General features: G+C 52.8%; 39 non-coding genes and 28 pseudogenes across 39 annotated transcripts; all 67 read left to right on the forward strand.

Moving 5' to 3' along the window:
• Positions 1-1505: 1505 nt before the first annotated feature.
• LOC143947440 (5S ribosomal RNA) lies at positions 1506-1624 on the forward strand (annotated as a pseudogene).
• A 109-nt stretch (positions 1625-1733) lies between these two features.
• On the forward strand, positions 1734-1852 carry LOC143950888 (5S ribosomal RNA). Its single transcript, XR_013266211.1, has one exon. It is a non-coding gene; the product is annotated as a 5S ribosomal RNA (ribosomal RNA).
• A 109-nt stretch (positions 1853-1961) lies between these two features.
• On the forward strand, positions 1962-2080 carry LOC143953423 (5S ribosomal RNA). The gene has a single exon (XR_013268507.1). It is a non-coding gene; the product is annotated as a 5S ribosomal RNA (ribosomal RNA).
• A 109-nt stretch (positions 2081-2189) lies between these two features.
• On the forward strand, positions 2190-2308 carry LOC143945069 (5S ribosomal RNA; annotated as a pseudogene).
• Positions 2309-2409: 101 nt separating this feature from the next.
• On the forward strand, positions 2410-2528 carry LOC143952350 (5S ribosomal RNA). Its single transcript, XR_013267535.1, has one exon. It is a non-coding gene; the product is annotated as a 5S ribosomal RNA (ribosomal RNA).
• Positions 2529-2637: 109 nt separating this feature from the next.
• Positions 2638-2756, forward strand: LOC143950879 (5S ribosomal RNA). The gene has a single exon (XR_013266205.1). It is a non-coding gene; the product is annotated as a 5S ribosomal RNA (ribosomal RNA).
• Positions 2757-2865: 109 nt separating this feature from the next.
• Positions 2866-2984, forward strand: LOC143944072 (5S ribosomal RNA; annotated as a pseudogene).
• Positions 2985-3093: 109 nt separating this feature from the next.
• Positions 3094-3212, forward strand: LOC143945864 (5S ribosomal RNA; annotated as a pseudogene).
• A 110-nt stretch (positions 3213-3322) lies between these two features.
• On the forward strand, positions 3323-3441 carry LOC143951898 (5S ribosomal RNA). Its single transcript, XR_013267127.1, has one exon. It is a non-coding gene; the product is annotated as a 5S ribosomal RNA (ribosomal RNA).
• A 109-nt stretch (positions 3442-3550) lies between these two features.
• Positions 3551-3669, forward strand: LOC143953104 (5S ribosomal RNA). The gene has a single exon (XR_013268217.1). It is a non-coding gene; the product is annotated as a 5S ribosomal RNA (ribosomal RNA).
• Positions 3670-3996: 327 nt separating this feature from the next.
• On the forward strand, positions 3997-4115 carry LOC143951587 (5S ribosomal RNA). The gene has a single exon (XR_013266845.1). It is a non-coding gene; the product is annotated as a 5S ribosomal RNA (ribosomal RNA).
• Positions 4116-4224: 109 nt separating this feature from the next.
• LOC143948380 (5S ribosomal RNA) lies at positions 4225-4343 on the forward strand. Its single transcript, XR_013265391.1, has one exon. It is a non-coding gene; the product is annotated as a 5S ribosomal RNA (ribosomal RNA).
• A 109-nt stretch (positions 4344-4452) lies between these two features.
• On the forward strand, positions 4453-4571 carry LOC143954733 (5S ribosomal RNA). The gene has a single exon (XR_013269694.1). It is a non-coding gene; the product is annotated as a 5S ribosomal RNA (ribosomal RNA).
• Positions 4572-4680: 109 nt separating this feature from the next.
• On the forward strand, positions 4681-4789 carry LOC143949589 (5S ribosomal RNA; annotated as a pseudogene).
• A 109-nt stretch (positions 4790-4898) lies between these two features.
• Positions 4899-5017, forward strand: LOC143945361 (5S ribosomal RNA; annotated as a pseudogene).
• Positions 5018-5126: 109 nt separating this feature from the next.
• Positions 5127-5245, forward strand: LOC143950321 (5S ribosomal RNA). Its single transcript, XR_013265734.1, has one exon. It is a non-coding gene; the product is annotated as a 5S ribosomal RNA (ribosomal RNA).
• A 109-nt stretch (positions 5246-5354) lies between these two features.
• On the forward strand, positions 5355-5474 carry LOC143948590 (5S ribosomal RNA; annotated as a pseudogene).
• Positions 5475-5583: 109 nt separating this feature from the next.
• LOC143951446 (5S ribosomal RNA) lies at positions 5584-5702 on the forward strand. Its single transcript, XR_013266718.1, has one exon. It is a non-coding gene; the product is annotated as a 5S ribosomal RNA (ribosomal RNA).
• Positions 5703-5811: 109 nt separating this feature from the next.
• Positions 5812-5930, forward strand: LOC143947333 (5S ribosomal RNA; annotated as a pseudogene).
• A 109-nt stretch (positions 5931-6039) lies between these two features.
• On the forward strand, positions 6040-6158 carry LOC143944514 (5S ribosomal RNA; annotated as a pseudogene).
• Positions 6159-6259: 101 nt separating this feature from the next.
• On the forward strand, positions 6260-6379 carry LOC143947035 (5S ribosomal RNA; annotated as a pseudogene).
• A 109-nt stretch (positions 6380-6488) lies between these two features.
• LOC143948646 (5S ribosomal RNA) lies at positions 6489-6607 on the forward strand (annotated as a pseudogene).
• A 110-nt stretch (positions 6608-6717) lies between these two features.
• Positions 6718-6836, forward strand: LOC143954784 (5S ribosomal RNA). Its single transcript, XR_013269740.1, has one exon. It is a non-coding gene; the product is annotated as a 5S ribosomal RNA (ribosomal RNA).
• Positions 6837-6945: 109 nt separating this feature from the next.
• On the forward strand, positions 6946-7064 carry LOC143945516 (5S ribosomal RNA; annotated as a pseudogene).
• A 110-nt stretch (positions 7065-7174) lies between these two features.
• Positions 7175-7293, forward strand: LOC143945579 (5S ribosomal RNA; annotated as a pseudogene).
• A 109-nt stretch (positions 7294-7402) lies between these two features.
• Positions 7403-7521, forward strand: LOC143953456 (5S ribosomal RNA). The gene has a single exon (XR_013268537.1). It is a non-coding gene; the product is annotated as a 5S ribosomal RNA (ribosomal RNA).
• A 109-nt stretch (positions 7522-7630) lies between these two features.
• Positions 7631-7749, forward strand: LOC143945373 (5S ribosomal RNA; annotated as a pseudogene).
• Positions 7750-7858: 109 nt separating this feature from the next.
• On the forward strand, positions 7859-7977 carry LOC143950310 (5S ribosomal RNA). The gene has a single exon (XR_013265724.1). It is a non-coding gene; the product is annotated as a 5S ribosomal RNA (ribosomal RNA).
• Positions 7978-16807: 8830 nt separating this feature from the next.
• Positions 16808-16926, forward strand: LOC143952962 (5S ribosomal RNA). Its single transcript, XR_013268089.1, has one exon. It is a non-coding gene; the product is annotated as a 5S ribosomal RNA (ribosomal RNA).
• A 109-nt stretch (positions 16927-17035) lies between these two features.
• LOC143954914 (5S ribosomal RNA) lies at positions 17036-17154 on the forward strand (annotated as a pseudogene).
• A 109-nt stretch (positions 17155-17263) lies between these two features.
• LOC143952424 (5S ribosomal RNA) lies at positions 17264-17382 on the forward strand. Its single transcript, XR_013267602.1, has one exon. It is a non-coding gene; the product is annotated as a 5S ribosomal RNA (ribosomal RNA).
• A 109-nt stretch (positions 17383-17491) lies between these two features.
• On the forward strand, positions 17492-17610 carry LOC143944504 (5S ribosomal RNA; annotated as a pseudogene).
• A 109-nt stretch (positions 17611-17719) lies between these two features.
• Positions 17720-17838, forward strand: LOC143952421 (5S ribosomal RNA). Its single transcript, XR_013267600.1, has one exon. It is a non-coding gene; the product is annotated as a 5S ribosomal RNA (ribosomal RNA).
• A 110-nt stretch (positions 17839-17948) lies between these two features.
• LOC143951393 (5S ribosomal RNA) lies at positions 17949-18067 on the forward strand. Its single transcript, XR_013266670.1, has one exon. It is a non-coding gene; the product is annotated as a 5S ribosomal RNA (ribosomal RNA).
• A 109-nt stretch (positions 18068-18176) lies between these two features.
• LOC143946968 (5S ribosomal RNA) lies at positions 18177-18295 on the forward strand (annotated as a pseudogene).
• A 109-nt stretch (positions 18296-18404) lies between these two features.
• LOC143945261 (5S ribosomal RNA) lies at positions 18405-18523 on the forward strand (annotated as a pseudogene).
• Positions 18524-18632: 109 nt separating this feature from the next.
• Positions 18633-18751, forward strand: LOC143954205 (5S ribosomal RNA). The gene has a single exon (XR_013269218.1). It is a non-coding gene; the product is annotated as a 5S ribosomal RNA (ribosomal RNA).
• A 109-nt stretch (positions 18752-18860) lies between these two features.
• On the forward strand, positions 18861-18979 carry LOC143950296 (5S ribosomal RNA). The gene has a single exon (XR_013265711.1). It is a non-coding gene; the product is annotated as a 5S ribosomal RNA (ribosomal RNA).
• Positions 18980-19088: 109 nt separating this feature from the next.
• Positions 19089-19207, forward strand: LOC143950209 (5S ribosomal RNA). Its single transcript, XR_013265633.1, has one exon. It is a non-coding gene; the product is annotated as a 5S ribosomal RNA (ribosomal RNA).
• Positions 19208-19316: 109 nt separating this feature from the next.
• On the forward strand, positions 19317-19435 carry LOC143947280 (5S ribosomal RNA). The gene has a single exon (XR_013265289.1). It is a non-coding gene; the product is annotated as a 5S ribosomal RNA (ribosomal RNA).
• Positions 19436-19544: 109 nt separating this feature from the next.
• LOC143954134 (5S ribosomal RNA) lies at positions 19545-19663 on the forward strand. Its single transcript, XR_013269152.1, has one exon. It is a non-coding gene; the product is annotated as a 5S ribosomal RNA (ribosomal RNA).
• Positions 19664-19772: 109 nt separating this feature from the next.
• Positions 19773-19891, forward strand: LOC143946551 (5S ribosomal RNA; annotated as a pseudogene).
• Positions 19892-20000: 109 nt separating this feature from the next.
• Positions 20001-20119, forward strand: LOC143946224 (5S ribosomal RNA; annotated as a pseudogene).
• Positions 20120-20228: 109 nt separating this feature from the next.
• LOC143944254 (5S ribosomal RNA) lies at positions 20229-20347 on the forward strand. The gene has a single exon (XR_013265010.1). It is a non-coding gene; the product is annotated as a 5S ribosomal RNA (ribosomal RNA).
• Positions 20348-20456: 109 nt separating this feature from the next.
• On the forward strand, positions 20457-20575 carry LOC143947293 (5S ribosomal RNA). Its single transcript, XR_013265290.1, has one exon. It is a non-coding gene; the product is annotated as a 5S ribosomal RNA (ribosomal RNA).
• Positions 20576-20684: 109 nt separating this feature from the next.
• LOC143950304 (5S ribosomal RNA) lies at positions 20685-20803 on the forward strand. The gene has a single exon (XR_013265718.1). It is a non-coding gene; the product is annotated as a 5S ribosomal RNA (ribosomal RNA).
• A 109-nt stretch (positions 20804-20912) lies between these two features.
• LOC143947305 (5S ribosomal RNA) lies at positions 20913-21031 on the forward strand. Its single transcript, XR_013265291.1, has one exon. It is a non-coding gene; the product is annotated as a 5S ribosomal RNA (ribosomal RNA).
• A 109-nt stretch (positions 21032-21140) lies between these two features.
• LOC143947317 (5S ribosomal RNA) lies at positions 21141-21259 on the forward strand. Its single transcript, XR_013265292.1, has one exon. It is a non-coding gene; the product is annotated as a 5S ribosomal RNA (ribosomal RNA).
• A 109-nt stretch (positions 21260-21368) lies between these two features.
• Positions 21369-21487, forward strand: LOC143953570 (5S ribosomal RNA). The gene has a single exon (XR_013268640.1). It is a non-coding gene; the product is annotated as a 5S ribosomal RNA (ribosomal RNA).
• A 109-nt stretch (positions 21488-21596) lies between these two features.
• Positions 21597-21715, forward strand: LOC143945222 (5S ribosomal RNA; annotated as a pseudogene).
• Positions 21716-21824: 109 nt separating this feature from the next.
• On the forward strand, positions 21825-21943 carry LOC143954702 (5S ribosomal RNA). Its single transcript, XR_013269666.1, has one exon. It is a non-coding gene; the product is annotated as a 5S ribosomal RNA (ribosomal RNA).
• A 110-nt stretch (positions 21944-22053) lies between these two features.
• On the forward strand, positions 22054-22172 carry LOC143946226 (5S ribosomal RNA). Its single transcript, XR_013265191.1, has one exon. It is a non-coding gene; the product is annotated as a 5S ribosomal RNA (ribosomal RNA).
• Positions 22173-22281: 109 nt separating this feature from the next.
• Positions 22282-22400, forward strand: LOC143946566 (5S ribosomal RNA; annotated as a pseudogene).
• Positions 22401-22509: 109 nt separating this feature from the next.
• On the forward strand, positions 22510-22628 carry LOC143954688 (5S ribosomal RNA). Its single transcript, XR_013269652.1, has one exon. It is a non-coding gene; the product is annotated as a 5S ribosomal RNA (ribosomal RNA).
• A 110-nt stretch (positions 22629-22738) lies between these two features.
• LOC143947329 (5S ribosomal RNA) lies at positions 22739-22857 on the forward strand. The gene has a single exon (XR_013265293.1). It is a non-coding gene; the product is annotated as a 5S ribosomal RNA (ribosomal RNA).
• A 109-nt stretch (positions 22858-22966) lies between these two features.
• On the forward strand, positions 22967-23085 carry LOC143953466 (5S ribosomal RNA). Its single transcript, XR_013268546.1, has one exon. It is a non-coding gene; the product is annotated as a 5S ribosomal RNA (ribosomal RNA).
• Positions 23086-23194: 109 nt separating this feature from the next.
• LOC143947490 (5S ribosomal RNA) lies at positions 23195-23313 on the forward strand (annotated as a pseudogene).
• Positions 23314-23422: 109 nt separating this feature from the next.
• Positions 23423-23541, forward strand: LOC143945047 (5S ribosomal RNA). The gene has a single exon (XR_013265082.1). It is a non-coding gene; the product is annotated as a 5S ribosomal RNA (ribosomal RNA).
• A 109-nt stretch (positions 23542-23650) lies between these two features.
• On the forward strand, positions 23651-23769 carry LOC143954712 (5S ribosomal RNA). Its single transcript, XR_013269675.1, has one exon. It is a non-coding gene; the product is annotated as a 5S ribosomal RNA (ribosomal RNA).
• Positions 23770-23879: 110 nt separating this feature from the next.
• LOC143952255 (5S ribosomal RNA) lies at positions 23880-23998 on the forward strand. Its single transcript, XR_013267450.1, has one exon. It is a non-coding gene; the product is annotated as a 5S ribosomal RNA (ribosomal RNA).
• Positions 23999-24107: 109 nt separating this feature from the next.
• On the forward strand, positions 24108-24226 carry LOC143943829 (5S ribosomal RNA; annotated as a pseudogene).
• Positions 24227-24335: 109 nt separating this feature from the next.
• On the forward strand, positions 24336-24454 carry LOC143952504 (5S ribosomal RNA). The gene has a single exon (XR_013267674.1). It is a non-coding gene; the product is annotated as a 5S ribosomal RNA (ribosomal RNA).
• A 109-nt stretch (positions 24455-24563) lies between these two features.
• LOC143945950 (5S ribosomal RNA) lies at positions 24564-24682 on the forward strand (annotated as a pseudogene).
• Positions 24683-24791: 109 nt separating this feature from the next.
• On the forward strand, positions 24792-24910 carry LOC143954928 (5S ribosomal RNA; annotated as a pseudogene).
• Positions 24911-25019: 109 nt separating this feature from the next.
• LOC143943555 (5S ribosomal RNA) lies at positions 25020-25138 on the forward strand (annotated as a pseudogene).
• A 109-nt stretch (positions 25139-25247) lies between these two features.
• Positions 25248-25366, forward strand: LOC143943830 (5S ribosomal RNA; annotated as a pseudogene).
• Positions 25367-25475: 109 nt separating this feature from the next.
• LOC143952505 (5S ribosomal RNA) lies at positions 25476-25594 on the forward strand. The gene has a single exon (XR_013267675.1). It is a non-coding gene; the product is annotated as a 5S ribosomal RNA (ribosomal RNA).
• Positions 25595-25681: the final 87 nt, after the last annotated feature.

The raw sequence follows: 25681 nt of genomic DNA on the forward strand, positions 1-25681 counted from the left end.
ACCCCCCTCAGTAGTGTAGACCCCCCTCAGTAGTGCAGACTCCCCCAGTGCAGCAGACCCCCCTCAGTAGTGTAGACCCCGCTCCGTGCAGCAGACCCCCCCTCAGTAGTGCAGACCCCCACAGTAGTGCAGACCCTCCCCCTCAGTAGTGCAGACCCTCACCCTCAGTAGTGCAGACCCCCCTCCACAGAAATGTAGACTCCCCCTCAGTGCAGACCCCCCTATGTAGTGTAGACCCCCCTAGTAGTGCAGACCCCCCTCAGTAGTGCAGACCCCCCTCAGTAGTGCAGGACCCCCCTCAGTAGTGCAGGACCCCCCTTAGTAGTGCAGACCCCCCTCAGTAGTGTAGACCCCCCTCAGTAGTGTAGACCCCCCTCAGTAGTGCAGACTCCCCCAGTGCAGCAGACCCCCCTCAGTAGTGTAGACCCCGCTCAGTGCAGCAGACCCCCCCTCAGTAGTGCAGACCCCCTAGTAGTGCAGACCCCCCCTCAGTAGTGCAGACCCCCCTCAGTGCAGCATACCCCCCCTCAGTAGTGCAGACCCCCCTCAGTGCAGCAGACCCCCCTCAGTAGTGTAGACCCCCTCAGTGCAGCAGACCCCCCCTCAGTAGTGCAGACCCCCCTCAGTAGTGCAGACCCCCCTCAGTGCAGCAGACCCCCCTCAGTAGTGTAGACCCCCTCAGTGCAGCAGACCCCCCCTCAATAGTGCAGACCCCCCTCAGTAGTGCAGACCCCTCTCAATGCAGGTCCCCCCTCAGTAGTGCAGACCCCCCTCAGTGCAGCAGACCCCCCTCAGTAGTGCAGAACCCCTAGTAGTGCAGACCCCCCTCAGTGCAGGACCCCCCCTCAGTGCTGGAGATCCCCCCAGTGCAGGACCCCCCTTAGTAGTGCAGACCCCCCTCAGTGCAGCAGACCCCCCCCCCGTAGTGCAGACCCCCCTCAGTGCAGCAGACCCCCCCTCAATAGTGCAGACCCCCCCAGTAGTGTAGACCCCCCTCAGTGCAGCAGACCCCCACTCAATGCAGACCCCTCAGTAGTGCAGACCCCCCCTACATACCTCAGAACAGCGCTGATACACAGTGCAGTGTGTGTCCCTCGAGCGTAGGCTCCTCCTCCTCTGTGGATGTAAACAGAGAGGAGGGGGAGGCGGCTGAGGTCCGTGCTGCTGTGTCCCTGTCCCGGCACGAGGTACAGCGGAGAGCAGTGTTAGTGATGCGGGCGGCTGCCGCTACCCCAGTGTGTCACCCCTCTGGCGGGTGTCACCCGGAGCGGCCAGCACCCGCCCGCTAACACCACTCCCCAGGCCCCAACTCGGCTGCGGGCCCCATAGCGCCCGCGTGGGTCGCTATGGCGGTAGTTCCGCCACTGCCGCCTGGGAATACCAGGTGCCGTAGGCTTTTTTCCATTATATTGTTGGCTTTGGCGACCTGCTGTATTTTTCCTCTCGATTGCCCGAGGTGACCACCTTGGCTTTTGTCAAGAGAGTTGTAAGTAGGATGCAAGATCGCCTACGGCCACGTCACACTGAATGCGCTAGATCTCGTCTGATCTCGAATGCTAAGCAGGGTCAGGCCTGGTTATTACCTGGATGGGAGACCGCCTGGGAATACCAGGTGCCGTAGGCTTTTTTCCATTATGTTGTTGGCTTTGGCGACCTGCTGTATTTTTCCTCTCCATTGCCCGAGGTGACCACCTTGGCTTTTGTCAAGAGAGTTGTAAGTAGGATGGAAGATCGCCTACGGCCACATCACCCTGAATGCACTCGATCTCGTCTGATCTCGGATGCTAAGCAGGGTCGGGCCTGGTTAGTACCTGGATGGGAGACCACCTGGGAATGCCAGGTGCCGTAGGCTTTTTTCCATTATGTTGTTGGCTTTGGCGACCTGCTGTATTTTTCCTCTCGATTGCCCGAGGTGACCACCTTGGCTTTTGTCAAGAGAGTTGTAAGTAGGGCACAAGATCGCCCACGGCCACATCACCCTGAATGCGCTTGATCTCGTCTGATCTCGGATGCTAAGCAGGGTCGGGCCTGGTTAGTACCTGGATGGGAGACCTTCTGGGAATACCAGGTGCTGTAGGCTTTTTTCCATTATGTTGGTGGCTTTGGCGACCTGCTGTATTTTTCCTCTCGATTGCCCGAGGTGACCACCTTGGCTTTTGTCAAGAGAGTTGTAAGTAGGGTGCAAGATCGCCTGCGGCCACATCACCCTGAATGCGCTCGATCTCGTCTGATCTCGGATGCTAAGCAGGTTCGGGCCTGGTTAGTACCTGGATGGGAGACAGCCTGGGAATACCAGGTGCCGTAGGCTTTTTTCCATTATGTTGTTGGCTTTGGCGACCTGCTGTATTTTTCCTCTCGAGGTGACCACCTTGGCTTTTGTCAAGAGAGTTGTAAGTAGGGTGCAAGATCACCTACGGCCACATCACCCTGAATGCGCTCGATCTCGTCTGATCTCGGATGCTAAGCAGGGTCGGGCCTGGTTAGTACCTGGATGGGAGACCGCCTGGGAATACCAGGTGCCGTTGGCTTTTTTCCATTATGTTGTTGGCTTTGGCGACCTGCTGTATTTTTCCTCTCGATTGCCCAAGTTGACCACCTTGGCTTTTGTCAAGAGAGTTGTAAGTAGGAGGCAAGATCGCCTACGGCCACATCACCCTGAATGCGCTTGATCTCGTCTGATCTCGGATGCTAAGCAGGGTCGGGCCTGGTTAGTACCTAGATGGGAGACCGCCTGGGAATACCAGGTGCCGTAGGCTTTTTTCCATTATGTTGTTGGCTTTGGCGACCTGCTGTATTTTTCCTCTCCATAGCCCGAGGTGACCACCTTGGCTTTTGTCAAGAGAGTTGTAAGTAGGGTGCAAGATCACCTACGGCCACATCACCCTGAATGCGCTCGATCTCGTCTGATCTCGGATGCTAAGCAGGATTAGGCCTGGTTAGTACCTGGATGGGAGACCGCTTGGGAATACCAGGTGCCGTAGGCTTTTTTCCATTATGTTGTTGGCTTTGGCGACCTGCTGTATTTTTCCTCTCGATTGCCCGAGGTGACCACCTTGGCTTTTGTCAAGAGAGTTGTAAGTAGGGTGCAAGATAGCTTATGGCCACATCACCCTGAATGCGCTCGATCTCGTCTGATCTCGGATGCTAAGCAGGGTCGGGCCTTGTTAGTACCTGGATGGGAGACCGCCTGGGAATACCATGTGCCGTATGCTTTTTTTCCATTATGTTGTTGGCTTTGGCGACCCGCTGTATTTTTACTCTCGATTGTCCTAGGTGACCACCTTGGCTTTTGTCAAGAGAGTTGTAAGTAGGGTGCAAGATCGCCTACGGCCACATGACCCTGAATGCGCTCGATCTCGTCTGATCTCGGATGCTAAGCAGGGTCGGGCCTGGTTAGTACCTGGATGGGAGACCGCCTGGGAATACCAGGTGCCGTAGGCTTTTTTCCATTATGTTGTTGGCTTTGGCGACCTGCTGTATTTTTCCTCTCGATTGCCCGAGGTGACCACCTTGGCTTTTGTCAAGAGAGTTGTAAGTAGGGTGCAAGATCGCCTACGGCCACATCACCCTGAATGCGCTCGATCTCATCTGATCGCGGTTGCTAAGCAGGGTCGGGCCTGATTAGTACCTGGATGGGAGACCGCCTGGGAATACCAGGTGCCGTAGGCTTTTTTCCATTATGTTGTTGGCTTTGGCGACCTGCTGTATTTTTCCTCTCGATTGCCCGAGGTGACCACCTTGGCTTTTGTCAAGAGAGTTGAAAATTGGGTGCGAGATCTCCTACGGCCACATCACCCGAAATGCGCTCTATCTCAGATGCTAAGCAGGGTCGGGCCTGGTTAGTACCTGGATGGGAGACCGCCTGGGAATACCAGGTGCCGTAGGCTTTTTTCCATTATGTTGTTGGCTTTGGCGACCTGCTGTATTTTTCCTCTCGATTGCCCGAGGTGACCACCTTGGCTTTTGTCAAGAGAGTTGTAAGTAGGGTGCAAGATCGCCTGCGGCCACATCACCCTGAATGCGCTCGATCTCGTCTGATCTCGGATGCTAAGCTGGGTCGGGCCTGGTTAGTACCTGGATGGGAGACCACCTGGGAATACCAGGTGCCGTAGGCTTTTTTCCATTATGTTGTTGGCTTTGGCGACCTGCTGTATTTTTCCTCTCGATTGCCCGAGGTGACCACCTTGGCTTTTGTCAAGAGAGTTGTAAGTAGGGTGCAAGATCGCCTACGGCCACATCACCCTGAATGCGCTCGATCTCGTCTGATCTCGGATGCTAAGCAGGGTTGGGCCTGGTTAGTACCTGGATGGGAGACCGCCTGGGAATACCAGGTGCCGTAGGCTTTTTTCCATTATGTTGTTGGCTTTGGCGACCTGCTGTATTTTTCCTCTCGATTGCCCGAGGTGACCACCTTGGCTTTTGTCAAGAGAGTTGTAAGTAGGGCACAAGATCGCCTACGGCCACATCACCCTGAATGCTCTCAATCTCGTCTGATCTCGGATGCTAAGCAGCGTCGGGCCTGGTTAGTACCAGGATGGGAGACCGCCTGGGAATACCAGGTGCCGTAGGCTTTTTTCCATTATGTTGTTGGCTTTGGCGACCTGCTGTATTTTTCCTCTCGATTGCCCGAGGTGACCACCTTGGCTTTTGTCAAGAGAGTTTTAAGTAGGCTGCAAAATTGCCCACGGCCACATCACCCTGAATGCGCTCGATCTCGGAAGCTAAGCAGGGTCAGGCCTGGTTAGTACCTGGATGGGAGACCGCCCGGGAATACCAGATGCCGTAGTCTTTTTTCCATTATGTTGTTGGCTTTGGCGACCTGCTGTATTTTTCCTCTCAATTGCCCGAGGTGACCACCTTGGCTTTTGTCAAGAGAGTTGTAAGTAGGGTGCAAGATCGCCTACGGCCACTTCACCCTGAATGCGCTCGATCTCGTCTGATCTCGGATGCTAAGCAGGGTCGGGCCTGGTTAGTACCTGCATGGCATTCCGCCTGGGAATACCAGGTGCCGTAGGCTTTTTTCCATTATGTTGTTGGCTTTGGCGACCTGCTGTATTTTTCCTCTCGATTGCCCGAGGTGACCACCTTGGCTTTTGTCAAGAGAGTTGTAAGTAGGGTGCAAGATCGCCTACGGCCACATCACCCTGAATGCACTCGATCTCGTCTGATCTCGGATGCTAAGCAGGGTCGGGCCTGGTTAGTACCTGGATGGGAGACCGCCTGGGAATACCAGGTGCCGTACGCTTTTTTCCATTATGTTGTTGGCTTTGGCGACCTGCTGTATTTTTCCTCTCGATTGCCCGAGGTGACCACCTTGGCTTTTGTCAAGAGAGTTGTAAGTAGGGTGCAAGATCGCCTATGGCCACATCACCCTGAATGCGCTCAATCTTGTCTGATCTCAGATGCTAAGCAGGGTTGTGCCTGGTTAGTACCTGGATGGGAGACCTACCGGGGAATACCAGGTGCCGTAGGCTTTTTTCCATTATGTTGTTGGCTTTGGCGACCTGCTGTATTTTTCCTCTCGATTGCCCGAGGTGACCACCTTGGCTTTTGTCAAGAGAGTTGTAAGTAGGGTGCAAGATCGCCTACGGCCACATCACCCTGAATGCGCTCGATCTCGTCTGATCTCAGATGCTAAGCAGGGTCGGGCCTGGTTAGTACCTGGATGGGAGACCGCCTGGGAATACCAGGTGCCGTAGGCTTTTTTCCATTATGTTGTTGGCTTTGGTGACCTGCTGTATTTTTCCTCTCGATTGCCCGAGGTGACCACCTTGGCTTTTATCAAGAGAGTTGTAAGTAGGGTGCAAGATCGCCTACGGCCACATCTCCCTGAATGCGCTCGATCTCGTCTGATCTCAGATGCTAGGCAGGGTCTGGCCTGGTTAGTACCTGCATGGGAGACCGCCTGGGAATACCAGGTGCCGTAGGCTTTTTTCCATTATGTTGGTGGCTTTGGCGACCTGCTGTATTTTTCCTCTCGATTGCCCGAGGTGACCACCTTGGCTTTTGTCAAGAGAGTTGTAAGTAGGGTGCAAGATCGCCTGCGGCCACATCACCCTGAATGCGCTCGATCTCATCTGATCTCGGATGCTAAGCAGCGTCGGGCCTGGTTAGTACCTGGATGGGAGACAGCCTGGGAATACCAGGTGCCGTAGGCTTTTTTCCATTATGTTGTTGGCTTTGGCGACCTGCTGTATTTTTCCTCTCGAGGTGACCACCTTGGCTTTTGTCAAGAGAGTTGTAAGTAGGGTGCAAGATTGCATACGGCCACAACACTCTGAATGCGCTCGATCTCGTCTGATCTCGGATGTCTAAGCAGGGTCGGGCCTGGTTAGTACCTGGATGGGAGACTGCCTGGGAATACCAGGTGCCGTAAGCTTTTTTCCATTATGTTGTTGGCTTTGGCGACCTGCTGTATTCTTCCTCTCGATTGCCCGAGGTGACCACCTTGGCTTTTGTCAAGAGAGTTGTAAGTAGGGGGCAAGATCGCCTATGGCCACATCACCCTGAATGCGCTCGATCTCGTCTGATCTCTCATGCTAAGCAGGGTCTGGCCTAGTTAGTACCTGGATGGGACACCGCCTGGGAATACCAGGTGCCGTCGGCTTTTTTTCCATTATGTTGTTGGCTTTGGCGACCTGCTGTATTTTTCCTCTCGATTGCCCGAGGTGACCACCTTGGCTTTTGTCAAGAGAGTTGTAAGTAGGGTGCAAGATTGCCTACGGCCACATCACCCTGAATGCGCTCAATCTCGTCTGACCTCGGATGCTAAGCAGGGTCGGGCCTGGTTAGTACCTGGATGGGAGACCGCCTGGGAATACCAGGTGCCGTTGGCTTTTTTCCATTATGTTGTTGGCTTTGGCGACCTGCTGTATTTTTCCTCTCGATTGCCCGAGTTGACCACCTTGGCTTTTGTCAAGAGAGTTGTAAGTAGGGTGCAAGATCGCCTACGGCCACATCACCCTGAATGCGCTCGATCTCGTCTGATCTCGCATGCTAAGCAGGGTCGGGCCTGGTTAGTACCTGAATGGGAGAACGCCTGGGAATACCAGGTGCCATAGGCTTTTTTTCCATTATGTTGTTGGCTTTGGCGACCTGCTGGATTTTTCCTCTCGATTGCCCGAGGTGACCACCTTGGCTTTTGTCAAGAGAGTTGTAAGTAGGGTGCAAGATAGCTTATGGCCACGTCACCCTGAATGCGCTCGATCTCGTCTGATCTCGGATGCTAAGCAGGATCAGGCCTGGTTAGTACCTGGATGGGAGACCGCCTGGGAATACCAGGTGCCGTAGGCTTTTTTCCATTATGTTCTTGGCTTTGGCGACCTGCTGTATTTTTCCTCTCGATTGCCCGAGGTGACCACCTTGGCTTTTGTCAAGAGAGTTGTAAGTAGGGTGCAAGATCACCTATGGCCACATCACCCTGAATGCGCTCGATCTCGTCTGATCTCGGATGCTAAGCAGGGTCGGGCCTGGTTAGTACCTGGATGGGAGACCGCCTGGGAATACCAGGTGCCGTAGACTTTTTTCCATTATGTTGTTGGCTTTGGCGACCTGCTGTATTTTTCCTCTCGATTGCCCGAGGTGACCACCTTGGCTTTTGTCAAGAGAGTTGCAAGTAGGGTGCAAGATTGCCTACGGCCACATCACCCTGAATGCGCTCGATCTCGTCTGATCTCGGATGCTAAGCAGGGTCAGGCCTGGTTAGTATCTGGATGGGAGACCGCCTGGGAATACCAGGTGCCCTAGGCTTTTTTCCATCATGTTGTTGGCTTTGGCGACCTGCTGTATTTTTCCTCTCGATTGCCCGAGTTGACCACCTTGGCTTTTGTCAAGAGAGTTGTAAGTAGGGAGCAAGATCGCCTATGGCCACATCACCCTGAATGCGCTCGATCTCGTCTGATCTCGGATGCTAAGCAGGGTCGGGCCTGGTTAGTACCTAGATGGGAGACCGCCTGGGAATACCAGGTGCCGTAGGCTTTTCTTGAAACATATTTTATTAACAAGCATCATAACAGTTACACAGTGTAGTTCACTTGTTGGTGTGCAGAATTACAGAACATTTTGCGACAATGTATCAAGTACTTTGCATATACAACGGGTGTCAAGACCCGAACAGTAAAGTAGAGTAGGCATGAAAAGATACATTACAAATGCACAACAAATATGAGAACAGGAAGGTAATAAGATAATAGAAACTTCAGAACGAGGGAAAAAACCTTCCTAAGTTTGTGGGTCAATCCCAGGCAGGGATTGTTGGCCTGTGTAATAGACAATTTTCAGTGAGGGGGACATATTAGGAGAAGGGGAAGAAAAGCAAGAGGTGTGAAAGTAAGGCCGCGTACACACGGGCGGACTGTTCGCCCAACCTTGTCCGCTGAACAGTGTTTGGGCGGACAGTCCGCCCGTGTGTGGGCTTTCAGCGGACAGTTTCAGCGGACAGTTGGACGGACAAAGTCTTTCGGAAATTCCGAAAAACTGTCCGCTGAAACTGTGTTTGAGCGAACAGTCCGCCCGTGTGTAGGCTACTTTCGAAATGAGCAAACTGTTCCCGCTCGGAAAGTCCGCCCATTTCGAGCACGTGTACAGGTAGGCGGGGCCCGCGAAGGAGACGTCGCGGGCTCCGCCTCCTGGAATGGGCTTAAAGGGGAACCCCAACGCCGAAAAAAATCGGCGTGGGGGTTCCCCCAAAGTCCACACCAGACCCTTGTCCGAGCACGCTACCCGGCCGGCCAGGAAAGGGGGGCGAGCGAGCGCGCCCCCCCTCCTGAGCCGTACCAGGCCTCGTGCCCTCAACATGGGGTGGTGCCTTGGGGAAGGGGGGGCCGCGCGGCCCCCCCACCCCAAAGCACCTTGTCCCCATGTTGATGAGGACAAGGGCCTCTTCCCGACAACCCTGGCCGTTGGTTGTCGGGGTCTGCGGGCGGGGGGCTTATCGGAATCCGGGAGCCCCCTTTAAGAAGGGGGCCCCTGGATACCGGCCCCCCACCCTATGTGAATGAGTATGGGGTACAATGTACCCCTACCCATTCACCTGTGAAATAAAGTACAAAAAAAAACACAACACAGGGAAAAATATTTTATTGCACAGCTCCGGGGGTCTTCCGTCTTCGGGGGTCTTCTCGCCGGACTCCTCCGCTATCTGTGTGTAGCTCTTTTACTAGCGGAGGCCTCTTCTCCCGACTTCGGGGGTCTTGTCCCCCTCTTCGGTTCTTCTGCCGGGCCACCGCGCCTTCTTGTAGCTCTTTTGCAGGCGGTGGCCCGGTCTTCTGTCGCCGCTGCCTTCCGTTCTTCTGTCGCCGCCTTCGGTTCTTCTGCCGGGCCACCGCGCCTTCTTGTAGCTCTTTTACAGGCGGTGGCCCGGTCTTCTGTCGCCGCTGTCGTCGTCGCCGCCGCCGCCTTCCGTTCTTGTTCTTCTTCTTGTTCTTCTTCTTGTTCTTCTCCTGGAGATGTTGACTCGACGAGCTCTCCGGCCGGAATGCCAGAGCCGCGCTGTGCGGTCACTTATATAGTGACAATGGGGCGGTGTCACATGGTATATGTCACATGGGTTGGTCACATGGGTTGATGTCACATGGGGACTATGACATCGTAAGGGGGCGGGGTCACCATGTGACCAACCCATGTGACATATACCATGTGACACCGCCCCATTGTCACTATTTAAGTGGCAGCGGAGCGTGTCCCTGGCATTCCGGCTGGAGAGCTCGTCGAGTCAACATCTCCAGGAGAAGAAGAAGAAGAACAAGAAGAAGAACAAGAACGGAAGGCGGCGGCGGCGGCGACGACGACAGCGGCGACAGAAGACCGGGCCACCGCCTGTAAAAGAGCTACAAGAAGGCGCGGTGGCCCGGCAGAAGAACCGAAGGCGGCGACAGAAGAACGGAAGGCAGCGGCGACAGAAGACCGGGCCACCGCCTGCAAAAGAGCTACAAGAAGGCGCGGTGGCCCGGCAGAAGAACCGAAGAGGGGGACAAGACCCCCGAAGTCGGGAGAAGAGGCCGGCGGCGGGGAGGAAGAAAGCCGGACTCCTCCGCTAGCAAAAGAGCTACACACAGATAGCGGAGGAGTCCGGCGAGAAGACCCCCGAAGACGGAAGATCCCCGGAGCTGTGCAATAAAATATTTTTTCCCTGTGTTGTGTTTTTTTTTGTACTTTATTTCACAGGTGAATGGGTAGGGGTACATTGTACCCCATACTCATTCACATAGGGTGGGGGGCCGGTATCCGGGGGCCCCCTTCTTAAAGGGGGCTCCCGGATTCCGATAAGCCCCCCGCCCGCAGACCCCGACAACCAACGGCCAGGGTTGTCGGGAAGAGGCCCTTGTCCTCATCAACATGGGGACAAGGTGCTTTGGGGTGGGGGGGCCGCGCGGCCCCCCCTTCCCCAAGGCACCCCCCCATGTTGAGGGCACGAGGCCTGGTACGGCTCAGGAGGGGGGGCGCGCTCGCTCGCCCCCCTTTCCTGGCCGGCCGGGTAGCGTGCTCGGACAAGGGTCTGGTGTGGACTTTGGGGGAACCCCCACGCCGATTTTTTTCGGCGTTGGGGTTCCCCTTTAAGCCCATTCCAGGCGGCGGAGCCCGCGACGTCTCCTTCGCGGGCCCCGCCTACCTGTACACGCGCTCGAAATGGGCGGATTTGCCTCCTCCTTACGTGGGCGAGTCCGTTCATTTCAAAAGTTGAGCGAACTGTTTGGCAAACAGTTCGCTGAAACAGTCCGCTCGTGTGTGGGCAAGTCCGCTCATGCAAATTTTGAGCGGACTGTTTGCCGAAACTGTTTGACGAACAAGGTTGGGCAAACAGTCCGCGCGTGTGTACGCGGCCTAAGACTGGGAGAAACAGGGAAGGGGAAGGGGAGTGAGACAGGAGGGAAAGGGCTGGCCGACCCACCCAGGCACGGGGGCCTACAAAGAACAAGAGTTCGGGTAGTATTGAACATGCTATATCAGCAGTCCAATGCATCTAAGTGGACATTAACAGGCAAAAAGTGATCAGCCCATGGTTGCCAGATTTTATTGTGCTTGGGGAGACGGTCAAGGAATTTGGCTTCAGTCCTACTGTGGATAATGGCCTGCGTTACCCTATTCTTAACGGCAGGCAGGGGTAAAGTTGGGGTTTTCCAGGCGTGTGCTATGGTTTGTTTCGCTGCAGTTGTAAGCTGGAGAAAAAGTTTCAATTGATTGCGAGTGCAACATTCAGGAGACTTATTGAGTAGAGCGAAGACAGGGTCTGGCTGTAAAGTGAGTTTGAATAAAGTGGATGCCATTTGGAACACTGCTACCCAGAATTGCTGGGCTACCGGACACGTCCATCAGATGTGCAGGTGGGTGCCAGCAGTGTTACAACCCCTAAAACAGAACGCCGAGTATCCTGGAACGTATTTGGCGATTCTAGCTGGCACTAGGTACCAACGCATTAATACTTTAAAATTGGCCTCAGAGGCAACAACATTTTGAGATGCGTTCTTGGTATTAGTCCAAATCTCGCTCCAGGCGTCAACGTCTAGGTCTATAGACAGATCGGCCGACCACCTCGTTGCGTATGGTGGGAGGGACGGGGGGGGGGGGAAATTGAGGTGAGCATATAATTGCGATATGACACCTGGGGCATGTGAGTTGCATATTTTTTCAAAAAATGATATGTGGTGTTGGGTCGGGCTGGGCTTAGGGAGAGATTGTAAGAAGTGTAGAATCTGAAGGTAACGGAAGTATTCCACACTGGGAAGGTGATATTGTTCCTGGAGTTCATGGAATGTTTTTGGCGATCCGCCCCTCAAGAGGTCTAAGACTCTGGTTATGCCTGCTCCGAACCAGGTTGTAAAAAGGCCTGGTTCAGTGAGAGCCGGGGGGAAGAGCGGGTTACCAAAAATAGATAACAATGGAGTATGCGTGGATATGAGTGCGGAGGATTTACGAGAAGCGTCCCAAATTTTCAGGGAATGCACGGTAACTGGATTTGTGAGGGGGCCTCTCTTGGAATGGGGTAACCAGAGTAGGTTGGAAATGGCAATGGGGTGGACATCTACAGCTTCAAGGCTAACCCACAAGGGAATTTCTGATGTAGCATGGTAAAGAGCTAGTTGGGCCACTTGAGCTGCTCTATAATACTGTAAGAAGTTGGGCACCCCTAGGCCGCCCTGTGTCTTGTGGCGGAAGAGAACAGATCTAGCAATCCTCGGTCTGGTCGGCTCCCAAATATATTTAAAGGTTTTATTTTGCATGATACGATGGAAATACGGGGGAACCGTGGTGGGGAGAACTCTGTAGAGGTAGAGTAATTTAGGTAGAAGGGACATCTTGACCGCTGTAATTCTACCCAGCCACGAGACACAAAGCGGCTGCCAAGAAGCCAAGATACTCGTAAATCTCTTGAGTAAGGGAAGGTAATTTGTACGGTAGAGGGAGGACGGGTCGTTCGTCAATTGGATGCCTAGGTAAGGGATGGAGGATGAGGACCATAAGAAAGGGAAATTATTTTGTAGCCGTTTAAGGTCATCTGTTGGCAGGGACACATTGAGGGCCTTGGATTTAGTTTGATTGACTTCTAGGCCCGATATAGTAGCGAAGCTATCTAGAAGCTTACAGAGGTTAGGTAAAGTAATGTGGGGGGTTGTGACGAAAAGTAGGGCGTCGTCGGCAAACAAGCATAACTTATGTGATGTTGAAGCTAACTCGAGACCGCGTATATCGGGGTGTGCCCTAATCAGAGCCGCCAGGGGTTCTATTGCTAATGCAAATAGGATGGGGGAGAGGGGGCATCCCTGTCTTGTCCCCCTTTGAATGGGAAAGGGCGATGAGCGTGAACCAGCATATCTAACGTAAGCTTGGGGATGGGCATACAAAGCGTTTATCCAACTTAGAAAATGGGGGCCGAAGCCCCAACGTTGTAAAATATAGTGAAGGTATGGCCAGGATACCGTGTCGAACGCTTTGCGTATATCAAGCGAGAGCAAATGCATAGGGATGTTTCTCGATTTTGCTATATGTTGGAGGAGAATCACACGACGGATATTGTCACTAGCTTGCCTCTGGGGAATAAATCCCACTTGGTCTTTATGGATCAATCCACCTATAATCGGGTTCAGGCGTAGGGCCAAGACCTTGGCAAGGATCTTGATGTCCACGTTGAGCAAAGAGATGGGCCTAAAATTGGACCAAATTGAGTGGTCAGAATTGGGTTTGGGGATCATGGTGATAATGGCTGTCAATGTGTCCCTGCCCAGAGACTGACACTGGAGGATAGAATTAAAGGAGTGTGTAAGGATTGGGGCTAGCGTATCAGAGAATTTTTTGTAGTAGGCTGCAGGTAATCCGTCGGGTCCGGGACGCTTATGAGGTTTGAGAGATTTGATGGCCGCCAATACTTCAGATAAAGCAATAGGGGCTTCGATTGTGTCGAGATTTGTAGGAGATAGCTGGGGTAGTTGTAGAGGGCGGAGCAGGGCATCAGCTTGAGAAGTAGGGAAGGATGATGTGGCTGCGTATAGCTTTGACAATTGAGTGGAGAACTCAGTGAGAATTTTAGCGGGGTTACTGGTGGGACCTCTTTGTGATATTCGAAGTCTTATGGGCTTATATGATTTCTCTGGGTTCTTTAAACGCATCGCCAAAAAAGTATCGGGCTTGTTGGCTTTAATGTAAGCAGTGTGGGAGGATCTACGGAGTTGCTTATCAGCTTCTTCAGTTAAAAGTAGGTCTAGCTCTAGTTTAGTTTTCTCGAACGCCAACCTATTAGAAACCGTAGGGTCAGATTGGAAAGAGAGATAGTGTTGGTGGAGGGTGGCCTCTAGTTGGGAGGAACGTTCTTGCCTGAGCTTCTGGAGCTGTGAGGCGACAGAGATACACGTGCCCCTAATAACCGGTTTGTGAGCCTCCCAGAGGAGAGTGGGGGAGATACCTGGGGTGGTGTTGTGGGTGAGGTATTCCGTGAGGGCTACTTGGATATCTAGACAATATGATTGGTTGGAAAGGAGAGTTTCATTCATGCTCCATTCTCTGCTAACGGGAGGAGAGATAATGGAAGAAACAGTCGTGATTGTAGCGCAGTGGTCTGACCAAGTAATGGGGTAAATGCGTGAGTGAAGGAGAGTGGGAGCAGATGCTACAGGTATAAAGATATGGTCTATTCTAGAGAAAGACTTATGGGGATTAGAATAGAAGGTATAGTTTTTCTTAAGGGGATTACATTCCCTCCAGGTGTCTACCAGTGCCGCCTTTTGAAATTGTTTGCGGAGTTTCATGGAGGGGGCCAGTTGTTCCGGGGAGTAGGGTGACCTATCGAGGTGTGGGTAAAGAACTTGATTGGAATCACCGCACATAAATAGGGCACCGACGTGGTGTGTTCGGATGACCTGAAGGAGGTGGGAGAAGAACGGGTTGGGATTCGTATTAGGAGCGTAGTAGGAGACTATTGTGACAGCCGTGTCCTGGAGTAGACCTGTGAGTATAAGGTATCGACCCTCAGGGTCTTTAATTTCGGTTCCGGGGGTGAATAGAAGGGTATGGTGAAAGGCAAGAAGGACCCCTCTGTGTTTCGTGTCTGCGGAGGCTGTAAAGACCTGAGGATATTTGGAGTGAAAGAATTTGGGGGTAGTGTGCTTAGAGAAATGGGTTTCCTGAAGGGCCACTATGCCGGCCTTCAGGGTAAGAAACGTGCGAAATGCCTTGACCCGTTTTTGTGGTGAGTTAAGTCCTTTAACATTTAAGGACAAAATGTTCAGGGGGGCCATTGCGTAAGGGAAAGAGTATGTTCGGGGGACCCGTTAGGGCCCGAGTGGGCCGACCAGCCAAGAAGAAAGAAAGGGAGGGGAGGGGTATAGCAGAGGAAAAGAAAAAGTAAGAGCAGGAAAAGTTTGTGCAGGGAGGGGGGAAGAGGTGTGAGGCGGTGCGAGCAAAGGCACACCGCCCAACAAATTGGTGTTGCGGTCCGCCCGACCAGAGGGCGGGCAGGCGGAGTGTGCATCAACAAATGGGGGGAGCAGTGACTGCTCACCGCCGCGTACCCGTTGAAGTAACATTTAACATTATAGTTAAAAAACAAAACTTAATAACAACAAACTCTACCAGATGAATGTGGCAGTTCAAGTGTACATAAAAGAGGTGTAAAGGGGTTTCAATCACAGTAAAAAGTGAACCGTGAAGTAACAGTATGGGGGGTAAAAATAGATCAAAAATTATATATATATAAAAAATATATAAAAAAAAAAAAAGGGGGGGGAGGGGGGGGGGGAAGGGAAGTATATGATTCGCTTTACGATATAGCTGTGGAGAAACTATCATAAGAATCGTATGGTTGGTAGAGATGTCCATGCTAAAACAAAAAAACAAAAAGAAAAAGAGATAAACAGAATACTGTGAGAAGATCAGGGTTTGCAAGTCCCAAGAACTGACGACTCAAAAAAATGAGGACGCCAAAGCAAAAAGTAGGGCAAAAAAGCTGGTAAGAGCGTTTCTCAGCGGGGAATAAAGACCTTCGGGCTAGGGAAGCCTACGCTGGAGGAACGTTTCGGGGTGTCCCGCTTAGCAGAAGAGGAGCTTGGAGTAGCTTGACGATTCCGTCTTGGTGTGGCTGCATAGGAGTAGGGAGCAGGACGAGCTGGAGTGCGTGGGAGAGATGTGTCTCGAGGTTCAGGTGCCACAAGGTGGAGAGATTCCAATAAATTCTGTAGGGCTTCGGATGAAGAACAGGTATGTTGTTGACCTTGAAAGGAGAAGTGGAGCGCAAAAGGGAAGCGCCAATCATATTTTATCTGATGTTGCATCAATATTTGGAGCTGCGGTTTCATGGCACGTCTCTTTGCAATCGTCGAGGGTGCAAGATCGGTGAAGAGCTGATATGCGTGGCCTTGGAATAGCAGATCTTGTTTGTTTCGTGCGGCCGAAATCAGTTGCTCTTTCGTTCGGAAGTAGTGAAGTTTCACTATGATATCTCGGGGGAGGGCCTTCGGGTTGACGACGCGTTAAGGCTCTATGAATCCGATCGAATTCAAGACGTTCGATCGGGATCGACGGGGACAGTTCTTGAAAGAGAGCGGTCGTAAAAGACTGCAAGTCGTCTACCGTCTCGGGGATGCCACGAAGGCGAAGATTTGATCTCCGTGAGCGGTTTTCTGCGTCCTCTAAACGGGATAGGAGGACCGCGTTGTCATCTCGGAGGCTTGCTTGGTCACGGACCAATTCTTGTATTGTGAGTTCCGTATCGTCTGCCCTCGTTTCGAGGTCTGCTGTGCGCTGGCCTAGGTCACGGATCTCACGGGTAAGTCTGTCTGTTATTTGGTCGGATGTGGCTTTGAGGGCTTTGTGGAGCATGGTCTCCATGTGTTTCAAGAAGTCTGCTTGGGACATACCTGTCTGTGAGGTAGGTTGCGGTATGTTCATACACTCCGTGGAGGTGTCCTCCTCATCGCTGCTCCCATGATGTTGCGGGCTGGTAGTGAGCTGGGCCGCCGCTGAGGCCTTCGCCGCCATTTTGGAGGAAGCACGCGCCAGTGCTTCTTTGATTGGTTTCGGCTTATTTTTGCCCCGGTGGCCGGTCAGAACCATTCCGGGAGAAGCACAGGGCGGTCCGCTACGTGGGTCCTCAAAGATCGAGGTGATTGCCGACTGGGAATGCAGTGCTATGGCTCGGGATTGCGGCGGTGAGAGCGGAGCTCTAACGGGATGCGTCCGTCATGGTGAGCTTCGCGCATGCGCCCCCAGGCTTTTTTCCATTATGTTGTTGGCTTTGGCGACCTGCTGTATTTTTCCTCTCCATAGCCCGAGGTGACCACCTTGGCTTTTGTCAAGAGAGTTGTAAGTAGGGTGCAAGATCGCCTACGGCCACATCACCCTGAATGCGCTCGATCTCCTCTGATCTCAGATGCTAAGCAGGGTCGGGCCTGGTTAGTACCTGGATGGGAGACCGCCTGGGAATACCAGGTGCCGTAGGCTTTTTTCCATTATGTTGTTGGCTTTGGCGACCCGCTGTATTTTTCCTTTCGATTGCCCGAGGTGACCACCTCGGCTTTTGTCAAGAGAGTTGTAAGTAAGGTGCAAGATCGCCTACAGCCACATCACCCTGAATGCGCTCAATCTCGTCTGATCTCGGATGCTAAGCAGGGTCGGGCCTGGTTAGTACCTGGATGGGAGACCGCCTGGGAATACCAGGTGCCGTAGGCTTTTTTCCATTATGTTGTTGGCTTTGGCGACCTGCTGTATTTTTCCTCTCGATTGCCCGAGGTGACCACCTTGGCTTTTGTCAAGAGAGTTGTAAGTAGGGGGCGAGATCACCTGCGGCCACATCACCCTGAATGCGCTCGATCTTGTCTGATCTCGGAAGCTAAGCAGGGTCGGGCCTGGTTAGTACCTGGATGGGAGACCGCCTGGGAATACCAGGTGCCGTAGGCATTTTTCCATTATGTTGTTGGCTTTGGCGACCTGCTGTATTTTTCCTCTCGATTGCCCAAGGTGACCACCTTGGCTTTTGTCAAGAGAGTTGTAAGTAGGGTGCCAGATCGCCTACGGCTACATCACCCTGAATGCGCTCAATCTCGTCTGATCTCGGATGCTAAGCAGGGTCGGGCCTGGTTAGTACCTGGATGGGAGACCGCCTGGGAATACCATGTGCCGTAGGCTTTTTTCCATTATGTTGTTGGCTTTGGCGACCTGCTGTATTTTTCCTCTCGATTGCCCGAGGTGACCACCTTGGCTTTTGTCAAGAGAGTTGTAAGTAGGGTGCAAGATCGCCTACGGCCACATCACCCTGAATGCGCTCGATCTCGTCTGATCTCGGATGCTAAGCAGGGTCGGGCCTGGTTAGTACCTGGATGGGAGACCGCCTGGGAATACCAGGTGCCGTAGGCTTTTTTCCATTATGTTGTTGGCTTTGGCGACCTGCTGTATTTTTCCTCTCTATTGCCCGAGTTGACCACCTTGGCTTTTGTCAAGAGAGTTGTAAGTAGGGTGCAAAGTTCGCCTACGGCCACATCACCCTGAATGCGCTCGATCTCGTCTGATCTCGGATGCTAAGCAGGGTCAGGCCTGGTTAGTACCTGGATGGGAGACCGCCTGGGAATACCAGGTGCCGTAGGCTTTTTTCCATTATGTTGTTGGCTTTGGCGACCTGCTGTATTTTTCCTCTCGATTGCCCGAGGTGACCACCTTGGCTTTTGTCAAGAGAGTTGTAAGTAAGGTGCAAGATCGCATACAGCCACATCACCCTGAATGCGCTCAATCTCGTCTGATCTCGGATACTAAGCAGGGTCGGGCCTGGTTAGTACCTGGATGGGAGACCGCCTGGGAATACCAGGTGCCGTAGGCTTTTTTCCATTATGTTGTTGGCTTTGGCGACCTGCTGTATTTTTCCTCTCGATTGCCCGAGGTGACCACCTTGGCTTTTGTCAAGAGAGTTGTAAGTAGGGTGCAAGATCACCTACGGCCACATCACCCTGATTGCGCTCGATCTCGTCTGATCTCGGAAGCTAAGCAGGGTCGGCTCTGGTTAGTACCTGGATGGGAGACCGCCTGGGAATACCATGTGCCGTAGGCTTTTTTCCATTATGTTGTTAGCTTTGGTGACCTGCTGTATTTTTCCTCTTGATTGCCCGAGGTGACCACCTTGGCTTTTGTCAAGAGATTTGTAAGTAGGGTGCAAGATTGCCTACGGCCACATCACCCTGAATGCGCTTGATCTCGTCTGATCTCGGATACTAAGCAGGGTCGTGCCTGGTTAGTACCTGGATGGGAGACCGCCTGGGAATACCAGGTGCCGTAGGCTTTTTTCCATTATGTTGTTGGCTTTGGCGACCTGCTGTATTTTTCCTCTCGATTGCCCGAGGTGACCACCTTGGCTTTTGTCAAGAGAGTTGTAAGTAGGGTGCAAGATCGCCTACGGCCACATCACCCTGAATGCGCTCGATCTCGTCTGATCTCGGATGCTAAGCAGGGTCGTGCCTGGCTAGTACCTGGATGGGAGACCGCCTGGGAATACCAGGTGCCGTAGGCTTTCTTCCATTATGTTGTTGGCTTTGGCGACCTGCTGTATTTTTCCTCTCGATTGCCCGAGGTGACCACCTTGGCTTTTGTCAAGAGAGTTGTAAGTAGGGTGCAAGATCGCCTACGGCCACATCACCCTGAATGCGCTCGATCTCGTCTGATCTCGGATGCTAAGCAGGGTCGTGCCTGGTTAGTACCTGGATGGGAGACCGCCTGGGAATACCAGGTGCTGTAGGCTTTTTTCCATTATGTTGTTGGCTTTGGCGACCTGCTGTATTTTTCCTCTCGATTGCCCGAGGTGACCACCTTGGCTTTTGTCAAGAGAGTTGTAAGTAGGGTGCAAGATTGCCTACGGCCACATCACCCTGAATGCGCTCGATCTCGTCTGATCTCGGATGCTAAGCAGGGTCGTGCCTGGTTAGTACCTGGATGGGAGACCGCCTGGGAATACCAGGTGCCGTAGGCTTTTTTCCATTATGTTGTTGGCTTTGGCGACCTGCTGTATTTTTCCTCTCGATTGCCCGAGGTGACCACCTTGGCTTTTGTCAAGAGAGTTGTAAGTAGGGTGCAAGATCGCCTACGGCCACATCACCCTGAATGCGCTCGATCTCGTCTGATCTCGGATGCTAAGCAGGGTCGGGCCTGGTTAGTACCTGGATGGGAGACCGCCTGGGACTAACAGGTGCCGTAGGCTTTTTTCCATTATGTTGTTGGCTTTGGCGACCTGCTGTATTTTTCCTCTCGATTGCCCGAGGTGACCACCTTGGCTTTTGTCAAGAGAGTTGTAAGTAGGGTGCAAGATCGACTATGGCCACATCACCCTGAATGCGCTCGATCTTGTCTGATCTCGGATTCTAAGCAGGGTCGGGCCTGGTTAGTACCTGCATGGGAGACCGCCTGGGAATACCAGGTGCCGTAGGCTTTTTTCCATTATGTTGTTGGCTTTGGCGACCTGCTGTATTTTTCCTCTCGATTGCCCGAGGTGACCACCTTGGCTTTTGTCAAGAGAGTTGTAAGTAGGGTGCAAGATCGCCTACGGCCACATCACCCTGAATGTGCTCGATCTCGTCTTTTCTCGGATGCTAAGCAGGGTCGGGCTTGGTTAGTACCTGGATGGGAGACCGCCTGGGAATTCCAGGTGCCGTAGGCTTTTTTCCATTTTGTTGTTGGCTTTGGTGACCTGCTGTATTTTTCCTCTCGATTGCCCGAGGTGACCACCTTGGCTTTTGTCAAGAGAGTTGTAAGTAGGGTGCAAGATCGCCTACGGCCACATCACCCTGAAAGCGCTCGATCTCGTCTGATCTCGGATGCTAAGCAGGGTCGTGCCTGGTTAGTACCTGGATGGGAGACCGCCTGGGAATACCAGGTGCCGTAGGCTTTTTTCCATTATGTTGTTGGCTTTGGCGACCTGCTGTATTTTTCCTCTCGATTGCCCGAGGTGACCACCTTGGCTTTTGTCAAGAGAGTTGTAAGTAGGGTGCAAGCTCGCCTACGGCCACATCACCCTGAATGCGCTCGATCTCGTCTGATCTCGGATGCTAAGCAGGGTCGTGCCTGGTTAGTACCTGGATGGGAGACCGCCTGGGAATACCAGGTGCCGTAGGCTTTTTTCCATTATGTTGTTGGCTTTGGCGACCTGCTGTATTTTTCCTCTCGATTGCCCGAGGTGACCACCTTGGCTTTTGTCAAGAGAGTTGTAAGTAGGGTGCAAGATCGCCTACGGCCACATCACCCTGAATGCGCTCGATCTCGTCTGATCTCGGATGCTAAGCAGGGTCGGGCTTGGTTAGTACCTGGATGGGAGACCGCCTGGGAATTCCAGGTGCCGTAGGCTTTTTTCCATTATGTTGTTGGCTTTGGCGACCTGCTGTATTTTTCCTCTCGATTGCCCGAGGTGACCACCTTGGCTTTTGTCAAGAGAGTTGTAAGTAGGGTGCAAGATCGCCTACGGCCACATCACCCTGAATGCGCTCGATCTCGTCTGATCTCGGATGCTAAGCAGGGTCGTGCCTGGTTAGTACCTGGATGGGAGACCGCCTGGGAATACCAGGTGCCGTAGGCTTTTTTCCATTATGTTGTTGGCTTTGGCGACCTGCTGTATTTTTCCTCTCGATTGCCCGAGGTGACCACCTTGGCTTTTGTCAAGAGAGTTGTAAGTAGGGTGCAAGCTCGCCTACGGCCACATCACCCTGAATGCGCTCGATCTCGTCTGATCTCGGATGCTAAGCAGGGTCGTGCCTGGTTAGTACCTGGATGGGAGACCGCCTGGGAATACCAGGTGCCGTAGGCTTTTTTCCATTATGTTGTTGGCTTTGGCGACCTGCTGTATTTTTCCTCTCGATTGCCCGAGGTGACCACCTTGGCTTTTATCAAGAGAGTTGTAAGTAGGGTGCAAGATCGCCTACGGCCACATCACCCTGAATGCGCTCAATCTCGTCTGATCTCGGATGCCAAGCAGGGTCGGGCCTGGTTAGTACCTGGATGGGAGACCGCCTGGGAATACCAGGTGCCGTAGGCTTTTTTCCATTATGTTGTTGGCTTTGGCGACCTGCTGTATTTTTCCTCTCGATTGCCCGAGGTGACCACCTTGGTTTTTGTCAAGAGAGTTGTAAGTAGGGTGCAAGATCGCCTACGGCCACATCACCCTGAATGCGCTCGATCTCGTCTCATCTCGGATGCTAAGCAGGGTCGTGCCTGGTTAGTACCTGGATGGGAGACCGCCTGGGAATACCAGGTGCCGTAAGCTTTTTTCCATTATGTTGTTGGCTTTGGCGACCTGCTGTATTTTTCCTCTCGTTTGCCCGAGGTGACCACCTTGGCTTTTGTCAAGAGAGTTGTAAGTAGGGTGCAAGATCGCCTACGGCTACATCACCCTGAATGCGCTCAATCTCGTCTGATCTCGGATGCCAAGCAGGGTCGGGCCTGGTTAGTACCTGGATGGGAGACCGCCTGGGAATACCAGGTGCCGTAGGCTTTTTTCCATTATGTTGTTGGCTTTGGCGACCTGCTGTATTTTTCCTCTCGATTGCCCGAGGTGACCACCTTGGCTTTTGTCAAGAGAGTTGTAAGTAGGGTGCAAAGATTGCCTATGGCCACATCACCCTGAATGCGCTCGATCTCGTCTGATCTCGGATGCTAAGCAGGGTCGGGCCTGGTTAGTACCTGGATGGGAGACCGCCTGGGAATACCAGGTGCCGTAGGCTTTTTTCCATTATGTTGTTGGCTTTGGCGACCTGCTGTATTTTTCCTCTCGATTGCCCGAGGTGACCACCTTGGCTTTTGTCAAGAGAGTTGTAAGTAGGGTGCAAGATCAACTATGGCCACATCACCCTGAATGCGCTCGATCTTGTCTGATCTCGGATTCTAAGCAGGGTCGGGCCTGGTTAGTACCTGGATGGGAGACCGCCTGGGAATACCAGGTGCCGTAGGCTTTTTTCCATTATGTTGTTGGCTTTGGCGACCTGCTGTATTTTTCCTCTCGATTGCCCGAGGTGACCACCTTGGCTTTTGTCAAGAGAGTTGTAAGTAGGGTGCAAGATCGCCTACGGCCACAACACCCTGAATGCGCTCGATCTCGTCTGATCTCGGATGCTAAGCAGGGTCGGGCCTGGTTAGTACCTGGATGGGAGACAGCCTGGGAATACCAGGTGCCGTAGGCTTTTTTCCATTATGTTGTTGGCTTTGGCGACCTGCTGTATTTTTCCTCTCGATTGCCCGAGGTGACCACCTTGGCTTTTGTCAAGAGAGTTGTAAGTAGGGGGGCAAGATCGCCTACGGCCACATCACCCTGAATGCGCTCGATCTCGTCTGATCTCGGATGCTAAGCAGGGTCGTGCCTGGTTAGTACCTGGATGGGAGACCGCCTGGGAATACCAGGTGCCGTAGGCTTTTTTCCATTATGTTGTTGGCTTTGGCGACCTGCTGTATTTTTCCTCTCGATTGCCCGAGGTGACCACCTTGGCTTTTGTCAAGAGAGTTATAAGTAGGGTGCAAGCTCGCCTACGGCCACATCACGCTGAATGCGCTCGATCTCGTCTGATCTCGGATGCTAAGCAGGGTCGTGCTTGGTTAGTACCTGGATGGGAGACCGCCTGGGAATACCAGGTGCCGTAGGCTTTTTTCCATTATGTTGTTGGCTTTGGCGACCTGCTGTATTTTTCCTCTCGATTGCCCGAGGTGACCACCTTGGCTTTTGTCAAGAGAGTTGTAAGTAGGGTGCAAGATCGCCTACGGCGACATCACCCTGAATGCGCTCGATCTAGTCTGATCTCAGATGCTAAGCAGGGTCGGGCCTGGTTAGTACCTGGGTGGGAGACAACCTGGGAATACCAGGTGCTGTAGGCTTTTTTCCATTATTTTGTTGGCTTTGGCGACCTGCTGTATTTTTCCTCTCGATTGCCCGAGGTGACCACCTTGGCTTTTGTCAAGAGAGTTGTAAGTAGGGTGCAAGATCGCCTACGGCCACATCACCCTGAATGCGCTCGATCTCATCTGATCTCGGATGCTAAGCAGGGTCGGGCTTGGTTAGTACCTGGATGGGAGACCGCCTGGGAATACCAGGTGCCGTAGGCTTTTTTCCATTATGTTGTTGGCTTTGGCGACCTGCTGTATTTTTCCTCTCGATTGCCCGAGGTGACCACCTTGGCTTTTGTCAAGAGAGTTGTAAGTAGGGTGCAAGATCGCCTACAGCCACATCACCCTGAATGTGCTCGATCTCGTCTGATCTCGGATGCTAAGCAGGGTTGGTCCTGGTTAGTACCTGGATGGGAGACCGCCTGGGAATACCAGGTGCCGTAGGCTTTTTTCCATTATGTTGTTGGCTTTGGCGACCTGCTGTATTTTTCGCCTCGATTGCCCGAGGTGACCACCTTGGCTTTTGTCAAGAGAGTTGTAAGTAGGGTGCAAAGATTGCCAACGGCCACATCACCCTGAATGCGCTCGATCTCGTCTGAACTCGGATGCTAAGCAGGGTCAGGCCTGGTTAGTACCTGGATGGGAGACCGCCTGGGAATACCAGGTGCCGTAGGCTTTTTTCCATTATGTTGTTGGCTTTGGCGACCTGCTGTATTTTTCCTCTCGATTGCCCGAGGTGACCACCTTGGCTTTTGTCAAGAGAGTTGTAAGTAGGGTGCAAGATTGCCTACGGCCACATCACCCTGAATGCGCTCGATCTCGTCTGATCTCGTATTCTAAGCACGGTCGGGCCTGGTTAGTACCTGGATGGGAGACCGCCTGGGAATACCAGGTGCCGTAGGCTTTTTTCCATTATGTTGTTGGCTTTGGCGACCTGCTGTATTTTTCCTCTCGATTGCCCGAGGTGACCACCTTGGCTTTTGTCAAGAGAGTTGTAAGTAGGGTGCAAGATCGCCTACGGCCACATCACCCTGAATGCGCTCGATCTCGTCTGATCTCGGATGCTAAGCAAGGTCGGGCCTGGTTTGTACCTGGATGGGAGACCGCCTGGGAATACCAGGTGCCGTAGGCTTTTTTCCATTATGTTGTTGGCTTTGGCGACCTGCTGTATTTTTCCTCTCGATTGCACGAGGTGACCACCTTGGCTTTTGTCAAGAGAGTTGTAAGTAGGGTGCAAGATCACCTACGGCCACATCACCCTGAATGCGCTCAATCTCGTCTGATCTCGGATGCTAAGCAGGGTCACGCCTGGTTAGTACCTGGATGGGAGACCGCCTGGGAATACCAGGTGCCGTAGGCTTTTTTCCATTATATTGTTGGCTTTGGCGACCTGCTGTATTTTTCCTCTCAATTGCCTGAGGTGACCACCTTGGCTTTTGTCAAGAGAGTTGTAAGTAGGGTGCAAAATCGCCTACAGCCACATCACCCTGAATGCGCTCGATCTCGTCTGATCTCGGATGCTAAGCAGGGTCGTGCCTGGTTAGTACCTGGATGGGAGACCACCTGGAAATACCAGGTGCCGTAGGCTTTTTTCCATTATGTTGTTGGCATTGGCGACCTGCTGTATTTTTCCTCTCGATTGCCCGAGGTGACCACCTTGGCTTTTGTCAAGAGAGTTGTAAGTAGGGTGCAAGATCGCCTATGGCCACATCACCCTGAAAGCGCTAGATCTCGTCTGATCTCGGATGCTAAGCAGGGTCGGGCCTGGTTAGTACCTGGATGGGAGACCGCCTGGGAATACCAGATGCCATAGGCTTTTTTCCATTATGTTGTTGGCTTTGGCAACCTGCTGTATTTTTCCTCTTGATTGCCCGAGGTGACCACCTTGGCTTTTGTCAAGAGAGTTGTAAGTAGGGTGCAAGATTGCCTACGGCCACATCACCCTGAATGCGCTCGATCTCGTCTGATCTCGTATTCTAAGCACGGTCGGGCCTGGTTAGTACCTGGATGGGAGACCGCCTGGGAATACCAGGTGCCGTAGGCTTTTTTCCATTATGTTGTTGGCTTTGGCGACCTGCTGTATTTTTCCTCTCGATTGCCCGAGGTGACCACCTTGGCTTTTGTCAAGAGAGTTGTAAGTAGGGTGCAAGATCGCCTACGGCCACATCACCCTGAATGCGCTCGATCTCGTCTGATCTCGGATGCTAAGCAAGGTCGGGCCTGGTTTGTACCTGGATGGGAGACCGCCTGGGAATACCAGGTGCCGTAGGCTTTTTTCCATTATGTTGTTGGCTTTGGCGACCTGCTGTATTTTTCCTCTCGATTGCACGAGGTGACCACCTTGGCTTTTGTCAAGAGA

Source organism: Lithobates pipiens, unplaced genomic scaffold (genome assembly GCF_037356315.1).
Source record: "Lithobates pipiens isolate NorthernLeopardFrog02 unplaced genomic scaffold, aLitPip1_a1.2 Scaffold_30, whole genome shotgun sequence".
NCBI lineage: Eukaryota > Metazoa > Chordata > Amphibia > Anura > Ranidae > Lithobates > Lithobates pipiens.